Raw genomic sequence first — 13,363 nt, 5'->3', positions numbered from 1 at the left:
GGCCTGGGGGGCAGAATGTATGGAGACCATGCGCTGCCCATTCAACACGGCCCCCCTCTCGGCCTTTGGCTGCAGGAGCAAGGTGGGTGAAGAGTCTTACCCCGTGTCTTTTGTATAAATGCAGATAATGTCCTCGTTTATTAATCACACACCCTCACTTACTTGAGCTAATTGAACCAAAGCCAAATTCCTTGTTTCCTTGTTTGTGTCAGCATACTTGGTCAGTAAAGCTGATTATGATTCGATAGTCTGTGTTTGGATTGATCTCTTTCTGTCCTAAATTGTTCATTTTCTTTAGATCCGTTCAGGTTTGACAGCATTGCTTCTCTTGGAGCTGAGATGACCATCGAAGCACTTCTCTCAGCATCTCCAACGTCAGCCAATGTAGTGCAATGCTGACCTCTAGAGGCGAAGAGGCTAATTGATGGCAGGTTCCAAGTTGGCTGCATAGGAAGCCCCCAGGTGTGCATGATTGATCTAATTCTGCTAACCGCGTGATTGAAGCAGTCGAAGTAAAACTGCGCTTTAAAAATAAAAATAATAAATAGCCCATCATCCACAACCCTGATGTGAGACATGAACACACGTCTCTCTCCTTTCCGTGCATCCTAGGGATGTAGAAACAGCTAAAAAGACGCAGGTAATTAATGCACGTAATGGGACACACCTATTCCGCCTACGAAGCCTTCTGAAAAACCAAAGGATTGTGGATGATGGGCAAAATAAATAAAAAAATGCAGTTTTCCTTGAACAAAAACCCTCAAACGCCAACAGTGTTCCGTGTTTCAATAACTAACCTGATATTAACCAAGCTGCAGCGATATTGTTATTGTAGCAGCTAACACGAAAAACTAGATTTATCTGGCCGAGCAACGTGACGCATCGCAAGCCGCTAGTCTCAGCATCACTCACAACGCCTCAAGCCACTGCAACGTGGATACTACTGGCTCTCAATTTCGCTACGAAGACTCAACAAGATGCTCGTTTGCTGTCAGCATTTTTTTTTTACCTGAGGACTGGAGCACAAGTCCTGTGCTGGAAGACACAGCCGCTCTCCTTATACTTAAAATAGTATAGTTAAAAGATATCTGTCACGTTTCAAGATGTTTCCAGTCTTGTGTCAATGAGAGGAAGTGTGACTCAAGCTTCAATGCTGTCTTACTTGAACCTTCAGGGCAATTTATATCCTGTACCCGCAAAACTCCCAAAATCTGGACGTGACTGTGAGCATCAGCAGACATGTTGAATTATCCTTCTCCTGCTGCACACTCACTCACTTTAAAATGTACTTTTACTTCCCCCCAGGATATCCTTGTTGACTCTCAGGGGGTTCAAGCCGATGGATGTTGCGACATATGAGATATCTCGATCAATCTAATTTCATTTGCGCTTGTGTTGGTGTCGAGGGGGAGCGGGGAGGCCTCAGATCAATGGTTCAGTGTTTGCGGCATAAAAGGAGTAATGTGCCCTACATACAAGGCTTGTTTATGCCCCCGCGCCACGCAGCTGAGGGACCCGGGCAGCCATCCATGGCCTCAACAATGCAAGATGGAAAATCATTCCCATGGTACTGTTCATGTGTTCATCCTGTTTGCGGCCGTAATCCTGCGAGGTTGTACAACAGTACAAGGACGATGGGACGCATCGTTTTGTATCCACTAGTTTTCCGTGAATGAATGAAATGACTCATTTAAAAAGATACAAAAACTTGTTTCCTAAAGAGTCTGACCATCATTGACTGCCTTCTTAGGTGGTGGTAAAATGAACGTCTGGGGCACAGACTGCAGCATGTGAGTAGAATAAAATAGTTTGTCACGTAATGAAATGTCTCCACACCCTCTCAGTATGATGCATCAATGCAGTTGGTGCTCTATGATCCCAAAAGATCATAATTAGTGGCTTCATTACACTATTCTAGTCACATGATCGATGTATCTGCAGGCTGCAATGACAGAGTGAACGTGACCTTTGCTTACTTGACATTTCTCCTTTTGCTTGTGATTTTTTCCCCCTCTCATCCAAATAAATCCCTGCAGCACTAACGTGTCTGCGTGAATTACTGCGGCTGGATTGCGTAATTGAATCCTCCTCCGCATCACTCAAGTGTTCGTGACTTAAAGCGGTTAAACGGACTGACCACAGTTGTCAGAAACGCCCTCAGTGAGTCCAATTTACATTCTCACTTACGCCTTCAGGGATGCGCTGCAGGAGGTTGCTCGTTAAGAGAGTAACAAGAATAATTATCTTCCCTTAAAGTCCCATGTCTTCACTTTTTTATGAACTGAAAAACATTTGTGTGTGAAGTACACCCCAGCCTTCTCCAGGAAACGTTACGATACTTTGCTGTAAAAGTCTGATCACCTTCTGGTGAGCTTGGGTGATATAATCCTCCATCTTGGCAGTCATATTCATTCATTCATTCAGCAGCACATAAAAACATCTTTAATGCATTTGACTTGCTGCTCTCCAGCTGGTGCTGGTGCTGCCAAAAAAATCAACAAAACGCTGGCTTTTCCCTTTTGTAGAAGAACGGCACCCACCACCCATTTGTATGTATTTTATTGTCAGATCATCCAAAATAATGACGGCACACTTACATGAAAGACTGGCACAAACTGGCAGGCGCCATGATCCAACTCATGCATGGTAAGCAGGGCCTGCGCACTCACCTGAGAAGAGGCGCTCACGGCAGCCTCATCTTAGGGTTCTGCCCTGTTTTTCATCAGGAAATGTGCAAATTCAGCCATTTTTTTCACTTAAGAACATGTTAAAAATGATTGGAATCATATAGAAAATACACGTATATGTATTATGTTTATTTTAAGCCCCACCTGCCTCCCCTGACTGCGCGTCACTGACCAAATGACACACACTACTACTACTAAACACACACACACATATACTATACAGTATGTATACTGTATAGTATATATATAGTATATATACTGTATATAGTATACAGTACTAGACGCCCCTACTACGTAAATAATCCGTTCTGAGAACCTTTATGTTATAGGGTTTTTATGTTATACGAAGCGTAAAATACATGTACTGTAAATAGCCTAATCCGTTCCAAGATCTTCCCAAACTCACCCCTTTGGCCCTTCAAAATATTCAAAGTCCACCAAATATGGTGGGAAAATATAAGAAAACATTAGCATAAACATAGTAGAGTAACATTCCAATATAAAATAAGGTAATAAATAAGATTACTGTAAATGAATAAAACTGAAAGGCATCACCAAGTGTACAGTACTCTTAGTCTGAACTTGCACTGACTTTAAATTTGCCAAAGTGAAACCCCTTTTTTATGTTTTTATGAAAGAACTGAAGCTGTACTTCAAATCAATATCCTCTGCTAATAACAAGAAAGCTATCAGACTATAAATCTGTGCTTCCACTTCAATATCCTTAATTCAATTTAATGTTCATTGCTCATGGCCCCTGGTGTAACTTACTTTAATTATTATTATTATTATCTTTATTTTATTTATTTATCACTTTTCTGTTACGTTTTTATTTCTTTAATCTCGATTTCTGTGTGATTTATTTTTTGTGTTTTTGTTATCCAACTGTTTATTTTTTAACCTTCGGTGCGCTTGCTATTATGGAATTCGAAAATGTCTGTCTCTCTCTGACGTGTTGTGAATGTCCAGTAAGCTCCCATGCCAGAGTTGGATTGAACTTGTATGGACGAATGAAACCCGAAGGAGTTGAGCCATAGTCCACTCACGTCTGCCTCTCTACAGGCTGATATGTTTTTGTTGTGCACATTTTCCTCAATTTCTTGGTTGGTTCCGCACCTTAAAAAAAAAACGTCAATGGAAAAGACTTCGTAACAAGGAGGTCAGGCTTGGGTCAGCAAAACATTCGATTTTGACCGACGTTATTGTTTTCTTTTTCCAAGCTCAAGCCTTGTCAGCGGAAGCAGTGGTGTGGAAATGATGTCATGGCGTCCCTTCACAGCACCGATGAGGCGTCCATCCAGATTGCGGCAATGTCACCCCCGTCACAAAGTTGGCGTTAATCGTGACTTTGGAGAACCGAGACGTCGGTGAGGTCCGTGGCGGCAGAGCGTTGATGTTTCCAGCAGGTGAAATGTCGCCTGGTTCAGATGTCATGGATGGTTTCCTGTGCAGCTGTGAGGAGGACTCATCAGAGCTGACGTACACGCTGGAACATGACATGTGGCTTCACCCCTGACCCCCCTGATACGCTGCAGGTATGTCCATCGTCAAGGACGGGGAGAAAGCACTGAACTCAGTAAGAAAATACACATTTTCTGAAGTCAGTAGAAGACTTTTTTTTTTAATTCTTCATAGAAATCATGAATCATTTTGACAACATATTGTCCTCATTTGCTGTCATTTTACAGCTGCATTCCCCCCCCCAAAAAAAGGAGAGATATCGCATTTTCCCATAGTGCATTCCACCACCAGAGGAAAGTTCATGTGATTGTGGAACAAGTGGAAAGAAGGAAGTAGCCGTGTCCGGGTCAGCAGATCGCAATGTAAAAGCATCACGGGGGGGGGGAGGGACAGGATGCTGCTGATGTCCTCGGAGTCGTTCTCAAAACACTGGAAATCTTAGCTGGACCCACTTTATCATCTCGGGAGGACGATCGTATTGTTTACTGAAGCAGATCAGTGCTTGGAAAAAACCCCAATGTTTACTCATCAGTGATCGGGGGTGTACTTAGTCACTTGGGGGCCCAAGGCCAACCCAGTCATTGAGGCCCTCCACAGCCTGGTACTGCACTGACAACACAAGGTCTTATCCCATCTCCTGACCAAGATAAAGTCCTTAAAATCCTCCTGGGGGGGTATTATTGCCTAACAAGTGAATCATCTCAACACTTTTACTGTGAATGATAAGAACACTCAGCAACATTTAGTAGCGTTTACTGCGTTAAAACTCACATCTTTGTGATGAAAAGCATCACGCGCAGGCTCAGCTTCATCCCGAGAACTGCTGACGCTGACAGCAGCGCTTCTGGCTCTTGTTGGCGCGTGTCTACGTTTGGACTTGGGACTGTGGAAAAGGTGGACACCTTCGGTAGTTTTGATAAAAACTGCACTTTCCCCTCAGCTGCTCCGCTCCACTCGGGCAACTCGGCTTCATCTGCCTTCACGCTGCGCCAACAACTTCTTTTTGCCGCCGTCTTCCTGAATCAGTCTGCACATGTGCACCAACTAGGAATAGGGAGACACAGAGATCACATATTAAACATAACAGAAAAGAAGGAGCAGAACACACACAAGAATGTGTTCATACGTCGGCTGAAAAGTAACCATAGAGTAACTTTAGTAATGAAAAAAAAACTTGTTCAAAGGAAAATGAAACCCGAAGCTTACCCTCCAGACGTGGCAGAGCGAACATTAGAACATTTTCCATCGTTTTGGGTGGGTCATACCTTCCTTCCTTGGCATCAATAATAACCTTGTGCTGGTGAATGTTTCTTAAAAAGGTTGAAAAAGCTAAAAAATAAGAACGAATGAATAAATGATTACCGACTATGGCCTAAAAATAGTGAAAGACAAGTTATACGTAGCATTGTGGTCACTAGGCGTCGGCAATGTTATTACATTACATTACCTTTCACACAGCAGAGAGACCGGCCAACATGCTGTGGATAAAATCGAGTGGAAAAAAGATCCTCCTCTCATTCAGTGTGGAAGTGGTAAGTTTTTGGTGTCTTTGTCCTTCTCCGTTAGAATAAGTAAATTGGAGAGGCTAGGCAGCTTGCGATGCTAGCGGCGGCCGTCGGTTATGTCCCAAAGAAAAACAGCAGTGTAAAAGTGACTATCGGGGTGTTATTTCATGCCTTTGGGGCTCTAATAATGTTAAAACACGTATTTAGAAAGTCATAAACAGGTTTTCTATGCTCTAACTAAAAAAATACTCCCTTTATTAATATTGAATCCTACTTTGCCAATTAACCGCGATAAACGAGGGATGTCTTTATTTTTTATTTTTGTTCATTTAGCCATTTTTATGCTTGAAAATGCTTAATTTAGGCAAAAATACGTAAAATGTGCTAAAATACGCATATTTTTTGGCTAATAACAGACTACGCAACCACAAAACACCGCTGATTTATGAATATACTTTTGATAAACCGTGCTAGAAGTGGCGAGGGATTACTGTGTGTATCACTTCTAGAACATACATCCAATCCAAATGACAGCATTACTAAATGCAATCCTGCTCATGTTAGGGACCGATGGGATTCATCACAGCAGTCAAAGCAGTCAAGCTGCTCATTTTTCCTGCATTGTTGATCCGACAAGTGAAATGGTGATCAAATACGTGTAATAGGTGACAACCGTGTGCTTTTCACTGAGTGAATCTCTTATTCCCCCCCCTCCAAGGCCACTGCAGTGGGTATTGTCACATGAACGTAGGAGTGGGCGATACAGCAACTTTTGGTATCGATCCGACACCGAGTATCCGATACCAAGTAAATAGAGGTCCAGTATTGCCTGCATTTTTTACATAACATTTTTCAAGCCCACTGAATGATTTTGTGATATTGCCTTTAATTTGTGATGGGAGTAGAGTACGACTCTATTCAAGCGTAACGATATCAAGAGTGCAGAAACTCGAACGACGCAAACACCAAAAACACACAGATTTGTTAAAACAAACAGACGAGAACAAAAAGATATCGACCTCATTCAGCTAGTATCGATCCGATACGGGTACCACTATGGTATTGACATTGGCGGTATTTGGGGTCGATCCGCTCACCCTCGACTATGACGTTCGACTCAGTGATGCAATCAAGAGGAAAGTGCTGACGACATAGCGCGAAATAACAGCAGCCCTTCTGATGTAGTTTGAATATCGAAATCAGAAAGAGGGCCAACTTACGTACAATGTGACGGCTCGTAAATATCGATGTCAGACGGGAGGGATAGCTGCACCTGGCGCGGATGAACACGTGAGGACTTGCTGATGGACGGATGGACATCGCGTCATAAAAATGAGGCGAGCGTCGTTTGGCTTTTACGATACATGTCTTTTCCCCTCCATTTCACAGCGTTCCTCCCTCTTTTTGTCTCTCCTCCTCCGCTCCCTCTCTCATTTTAACCGGCAAAACACACACACATACACACGCGCGCACACGCACACTCTTTCTGTCATACCCGGGGAATAAAGGCGGAGGATTGACTTAAACACCGACGCTGCCTTCCTGGATGCCTTCTTATCAAACACGGTACGTTGAATAAGATTCTTTTCTCCTCAGTGCGTGTCGTCGTATCATGTTTGGCGCATAATCTCTTGTTGAACGTCAGTCCTTCCTACGTCCGAACAATTGCGGTGTTTTGCTGTGTTGTGTTGGTGCTTTTGGATAAAAATGGCCCCACTGCTGCTCAAGTGGAAGATGTCACAACATGTTCGGACTTTGCTGCTCGCTTGTTGACCTCCACTAGGAGAGGAGGGATGACATAGTGGAAGGATTTTTGCGGTTAAGTGCCAACTGGATCGTCTTTTTTGCGCCTTCCGTGTTCATCATCATGTGCAGTAGCGCCTGTCAAGGCGCTGTTCATTCTCGGCTTCTTATGTCAGACCAAGTTGTGTGCAAGCCTCACCGATCAGCTGTTCCAGTGTGTGCCCAAGCCTGTCAAACACACCCACTTGTAATGACACACGCACACGCACCCACGGGCGCTCACACACTCGCACTGCTACTGGGTCAAATTCCCAGCATACTGTGGATTTGGGTTTTCACAGATGAAAATCCATTGACTGTTTTTCATACATGCTCAGACACGTGCATGCGTGACACGCAAGTTTAGGATTTTGCGCTTTTTAATGTACTTTTGTGATTTCCTTCCCATGATTTATCCTTTATTATTTATTTGTTTCCTTTTTCCAGCACAACCACGTGTGTGATTCTTTCCTTTCGACATATTATATCAAGGCATGGGTCTAAAATGTCACTAAGGGGCTATCCACACGGAAGCAGCAAAGTATTTTAGCGTTTCAGCCGTTCATCCAAACAGAAACGGCATTCTGAGTGACCTGAAGCTACATTTTTAGTCAACGGTTTCCAGAGTGACAAAATCTGAAAACACCGGCTTGTCATTTCCGTGTAGACAAGCAGCCCGCTTGTTTCTGAAAACGAGGACGTCTCAGACCCGTCGCCGTCACGTGACCGGAAATGACAAGCCAACATAACACAAACGTATCAAACTATTCTTAACTATTTATAAAAGATTCTACTGGTTGCACTTCCAACCAGTAGAAGGCCTCAGGGAAGACTTCGGAGAGACTCTGTCTCCCAACAGGCCTGGGAACGCCTCAGGCACCGCCAGGAGGAGAGATGAAGAGGGAAATCTGCGCTTCCCTGCTTAGGCTGCAGCCCCTGCGTCCCGACCTCAGATAAGCGGTAGAAGATGGATGGACGGATGGATAGGCATCCGGTATAAAAATTAAGCTAAATCAAACATGCACTTGACTCGCTGTGGCGAATCTTGACGGGAAAAAGCCAAAGGATGTGTGTTCTTTCCTATTCCCATATATGGTCATACGTGGTTTGTCATGGTTAATTGGTTGCAGACCAACAGTCCCTTAACAAGCTCCAAAGAGTTTTTTTGGAGGTGCGCGTCGATGGAGTTATATTTGTGCCTTCATTTTGAGGTAGAAAGGCAGCTTTTGAGCCATGTTAGCATGCAATAATCACTGTTGTGCGCGCAGGCACATCGCTGCGCTCTGTCACTCCCTCTCTTGCTCAACGTTTGCAAGCCGCTTGCTCAACCTTTTTGCGCGGCGAGACGAGCCGATGTGCGTGCACTGGTAGCTCTGGCCGGGTTTTGTGGACTGGGGTCCTGGCTGGGGCTTGCGGGTTGCTGCCTGGAGGGCGGCGAGGCGCACGGGCGTGTTCAGTGGTCAGAATGCATGCCTGTTGGTCGCTCTCCGGGAGGGGAGGGCACTGATGTGATAGTAATTTTGTTTTCTAATATTCTTGACTGGCAAAGTCCCAAAGATGGACGTGTGGATCGCGATGGACGGTTTGGCGTCTCCTGGGTTAAAGATTCGTATGAGACGGAGGCTCCGCGTGGCTGCGTTATCATGCTGCACACCTGCGTTGCTGTGCCGGCATAGGCTGAGGACATGAGGGGGTGTGCAACAACATTTGTGCTCTCAACTTGTATGCATGAATTGGTGGATTTGGCACACGATAACACACGATGGATTTGTATATGGAGGCCTACAGGAATGGGAAATGATGACAATAAAAGTAAAAACTCTTTATTTAAATGGCTCCAGCAACTAAACTAAGGACCAATTGGGGGTGGGGTAAGTCACCGCTGATGCACTACACTGCTGATGGGGATGTCAGACAACTTCATGTCAAAAAATCCAAACTATCTCTTTAACATTGTTACTGCGCTTGAACTGCATTACTGGCGTATTGACACTTAGCCATATCACACCGGCTAGCGACGAGCTTCACCACAGACTCCCCCGTAGCACGTCAGCCTTGCGCTCACAACGCCTCACACAGGTGAGACTACATATTCGGGATGCCGCCACTGATGCTGTGGGGTTATCTCTGAGTTTGGAAAAGTTTATGCTAGGTGTACTTGTTCGTTTCTACGACGTTGCTATGTGACATCAATGCGCCAAGCAAGGAAGTTCCGGGCATGCTTTGAATGGCCAAAATATGCAAAATACTGTAAGTATGACATTTTATCATAAATGTACCTGTTACTACATGCTCACAGCATGGATATAAAACCATAAAGCCTTGCTGGAGGTTTTTGGAGGTGTTCTACTAGCGGTCTTTGCAGGCGGCATACGTGTATCCCATTACGTGCACTACTGAGCTGTCACTTTTTATATGTTTTTAAATCTTTAAAACGCACTGTAAAGAGAAAGACATGTGTGTTCACGTCTCATGTATGGATTGTGGATGATGGGCAAAATTCCCCAAAAAACTGCAGTTTTCCTTTAAATGGGGCAAATGTCCAAACGGTACAAGTAGCATTCCTCTACCGCTAAAAGTCAATGAAAAAGCAGCTTCATTCTATCTTATCCAGTAGCAAAGAGATACAGTATGTACATCTTCACATTAACATGAAGGAGCAACGTCTTCCTTCACTTTGACAACCAAGACCATCCATTTAGACCTTGTCGATGCAGAGAAAAACTTATTTTGGAAATGTCTTTTTCTAGCAAAATGCCTCGGGGTTTAACAGGTTAAAGTTTGCAGTGTCTTTCTACTGTTTCATAGTGTCCGACTCGGCATTGGAAAATAACGAGGTGAGGTGTCCAATGATGCTCTTGCCTGCTCGTGCACTCACACCGGAACCTTACTTGGTTTCTCTTGTTTCCATCCTACACATGTGTTTGAGCACATTTTAAGATGTATATGCATAGAAGTCTGATGTCAGATCAGCGTTTCCCACAGGACTGCAAATAACGGACGACGTAGGAGAGAGGAAATATGTTGTGAGAGACAAAAGTGAGTAAAGAAACATGAAAAGCAAAACAAATACAATTAGAACTACAAATTAACTTTCCTGTGTGTTTTTTTTTAAATGCCACAAACAAGACGGAGCTGCGTGTGAGCGCTTGTGTTTTTTTCAGGTTGCAAGACAAACTTACGCACTTTGTACGTCTTTTTTGTACGTGTCGTGCGCCATACGTGCGCCCCGCATACGTAATGAGTGCGGCCAAGATATTTTGTACGTTCTCCGTGCGTGTCGAGATCTTACTTCTTCACGGTCACCACAACGACGTTCTCCAAAAACAAACAAACAAAAAAAAAAAAAACGCAGCAATTTAGGGAACGCGAAAAAATTGCATGGCAAAAAAATGGTACGTGTGGTTGTGGGCTCGGCTTAAAGGGGAGCCTTTGGTGCTTCCTGTTAATCTGAAAGTGTATCTATCTACGCTGCTGGGGACGTGTTCAGCGGGTGGTAGTCTTGAGCGTAAGGGCGAAGTGTTTGCTTTCCTATGCAGCCAAGTATGTCGCATTAATCTTTCGGTTTAGAAATGACTCATGGCATACGTTGGTCAGGGACTTTTTAAGTGCTTGTTATTTGAATTGCCTTCTTAGCAACATGAGACAAGAAACATGCGATCATGTGTGCACAGTAGGATGCAGCGCACTTCTATGCCACCGTGAAGCATTATTCAATCAATGCGTCTCTGGGAGTGTCAGAGATTTAGCTAATGAAGTGCCAGGTGAGTGTACGTGGCCATTTCATTGAGTGTGAATCTGATCTTTAATAGTGCTGACAATGCATGGATAGCCGCTCTGTTGTGCTCGGTGCTCATGCGGCTGCTGTCTGCCTGATCAGGGCTTCAGTCGCAGCAGTCGTATTTACTCGCTAGCTTTTCTCACTGGATGCTTTCAGAAAAGAGACGCTCTTTCATGCTTTATTTCTTACCTCGGAATGATATCTCTATACAGCATTGCTGTCTTTCAGATGGGGGGAGGGCAGGTAAGGAGTTTCCCCCCCAGCAGCAGCAGTCGCTCAGATAGTCTGATGCGGTGAGTCAGCAGGTTCTCCTCTCCCTTTCTGCCCCCCGTTCTTGTTTGTGTTGTACACTTGGAGTCATCTCCCTGCCTCTCTTTTTGAGTGCTGCCTTTGAACACCCTCTCCCCCCCCAGACTCTCAGGGATGAGCGTTATCATGTTGTTGGCTGGCTTTGATGTGGTGTGAGATACACAAAGTGCCTTACTTACTTCAGCTTCTCCACGATGAGGCAGAACCTCCAACGGAGTTGGTTTACGTGGGGAAAGGATGGCTGATGCATCTTTCAGCTTGTTTATTTATTCCTGCTGCCATGTAAATACGCTTGTCTCTCCATCTGCCATATTTGGATATTTTTCAGCAAGCTTTCGCGTAGCTCATGCATTTTACCAAAAAATACGCCCAGCTCAGCCAGTTGTGAGGCTGGTAAATCAATAACAGGACTAGCCTGACACGTTCACGGCTGCACAGACAGTCGGACAACACAGGACTCTTAACATCACTCATAACGTCCGGGTTGCTAATTTATTGTTATTGATGATTTTCGATGAGCCTGTAATAAAGTATGATATTGCTGCCAGCCGAAATTTGTGTTGTGCGGATGTCCAACTGTTTTGTGTGGCCGTGAACGCGTCAGGGTTCGTGTGCGCCGCGAGCGAGGAGGACGGCTGCGATGCAAACGTGGAGACAGCTACGTTCGCTGATACCCTTTCAGCTACGTTTGCTGTTATTCTTCCCGCTATGTTTGCTGACAACGTTAAAGCACCGACGTGACTTGTGGATCGGAAATCTTCACAGGTGGTACTGGCATTTTCGATACCTGAATTACGCTGATACTGGAACCCGATTCCGATACTGGATTGGCTGTGCCCTGTGCTTACGTCCCCAATAAGACGAGTATTGTGTCTAGTGACATGATACTACACCGGTATAAAAAATGGGCTAAAGCAATTGAATTTAGTTCTTAAATGATGGGCACAGGTGGTTGGCTTTTATCAACAGGTAACAAAAAGGGATGAAACTGATGTCCTTCAAGCATACATTCATTAGCAGCATAGCGGGAACAGCTTCTAAGGATGACAGAACCCATCAAGATGACTGGACTGAAAGTCAGTACTGTTGCTCTGTGATTCTGAAGGTATGGAGCACAAATGATGGCCCTCCGACCCCTCCTTTTTACATAATATCATACATAACCGAAATATCATTGCTCCTCGAGGGTGCACTACAGCGGTGCACTTTGCAGAATACTTCTACTGACCTGAAACAAATGAAGCACTCTGAGGGGTCTTGGTGGGATTGTTTATTGCGTGTGACAGGTGACTCCCAGGCCCGTTTGGCCTGCCGTGCTTCTAAACCTGTCAGACCGGTTGGAAGGCACAGCAGTTGCAGTCATTCTGCTCATCATGTGTGTGCTCAGCGTGTTTACACACTTCACTCTTAGTTTGTGCACTTGCATGTGTTTACATGATGATGACACCATGATGTTTGCTCCGGACAATATTGAGTCTTTATGGATTCTATACATACGTATTCTCTACCGGGTCAGCATTCTGACTCGGCTATAAGAGGAGACTGAGGCCGGGGAGTTTTGCTTGGGGCAAAAATATGGGAATTGCGACTGCTTGCTGGAAATGTAGTCTTGAAAAGAGATGCCCTTGAGTAGGAAACTGAACCTCAACCGCTTTGCGCATCTCTTTGTTGGTGCGAGTCCACGGGCTCTTCATTGTACACGTGTGTGTGTGTCTGGGTCAGGTGTGGGCAAACTACGGCCTGCGGGCCATATATGGCCCGCTGAGCTTTTTAATTTGTCCCGCCCAACTTCTTAAATCTTTCACAGCGAAGTCTGCGACAGGATTTGCAACGGTATT

The 13,363-nt window shown here is 44.6% G+C and overlaps 1 protein-coding gene and 1 long non-coding RNA gene across 11 annotated transcripts in view; one reads left to right on the top strand and one right to left on the bottom strand.

Moving 5' to 3' along the window:
- Nucleotides 1-4,288: 4,288 nt before the first annotated feature.
- Nucleotides 4,289-7,310, bottom strand: LOC129185899 (uncharacterized). The gene is made up of 2 exons (XR_008572154.1): nt 6,874-7,310; nt 4,289-5,192 (listed from the first exon to the last, which is right to left on the bottom strand). It is a non-coding gene; the product is annotated as an uncharacterized LOC129185899 (long non-coding RNA).
- Nucleotides 6,751-13,363, top strand: part of LOC129185897 (band 4.1-like protein 1) — a 66,739-nt gene continuing 60,126 nt past the window's right edge. For 6 of the 10 annotated variants that reach the window (XM_054783528.1, XM_054783526.1, XM_054783531.1 and 3 more), the window contains exon 1: nt 6,752-7,219. The gene's annotated coding sequence lies outside the window, so the exon portion shown is untranslated. Of the gene's footprint in view, nt 7,220-13,363 lie in introns of all 10 variants that reach the window. The other 4 variants (XM_054783533.1, XM_054783527.1, XM_054783525.1 and 1 more) reach the window with 3 other exon arrangements.

This window comes from Dunckerocampus dactyliophorus, chromosome 8, assembly GCF_027744805.1.
Source record: "Dunckerocampus dactyliophorus isolate RoL2022-P2 chromosome 8, RoL_Ddac_1.1, whole genome shotgun sequence".
NCBI lineage: Eukaryota > Metazoa > Chordata > Actinopteri > Syngnathiformes > Syngnathidae > Dunckerocampus > Dunckerocampus dactyliophorus.
This window is presented reverse-complemented; position numbering and strand designations above follow the sequence as displayed.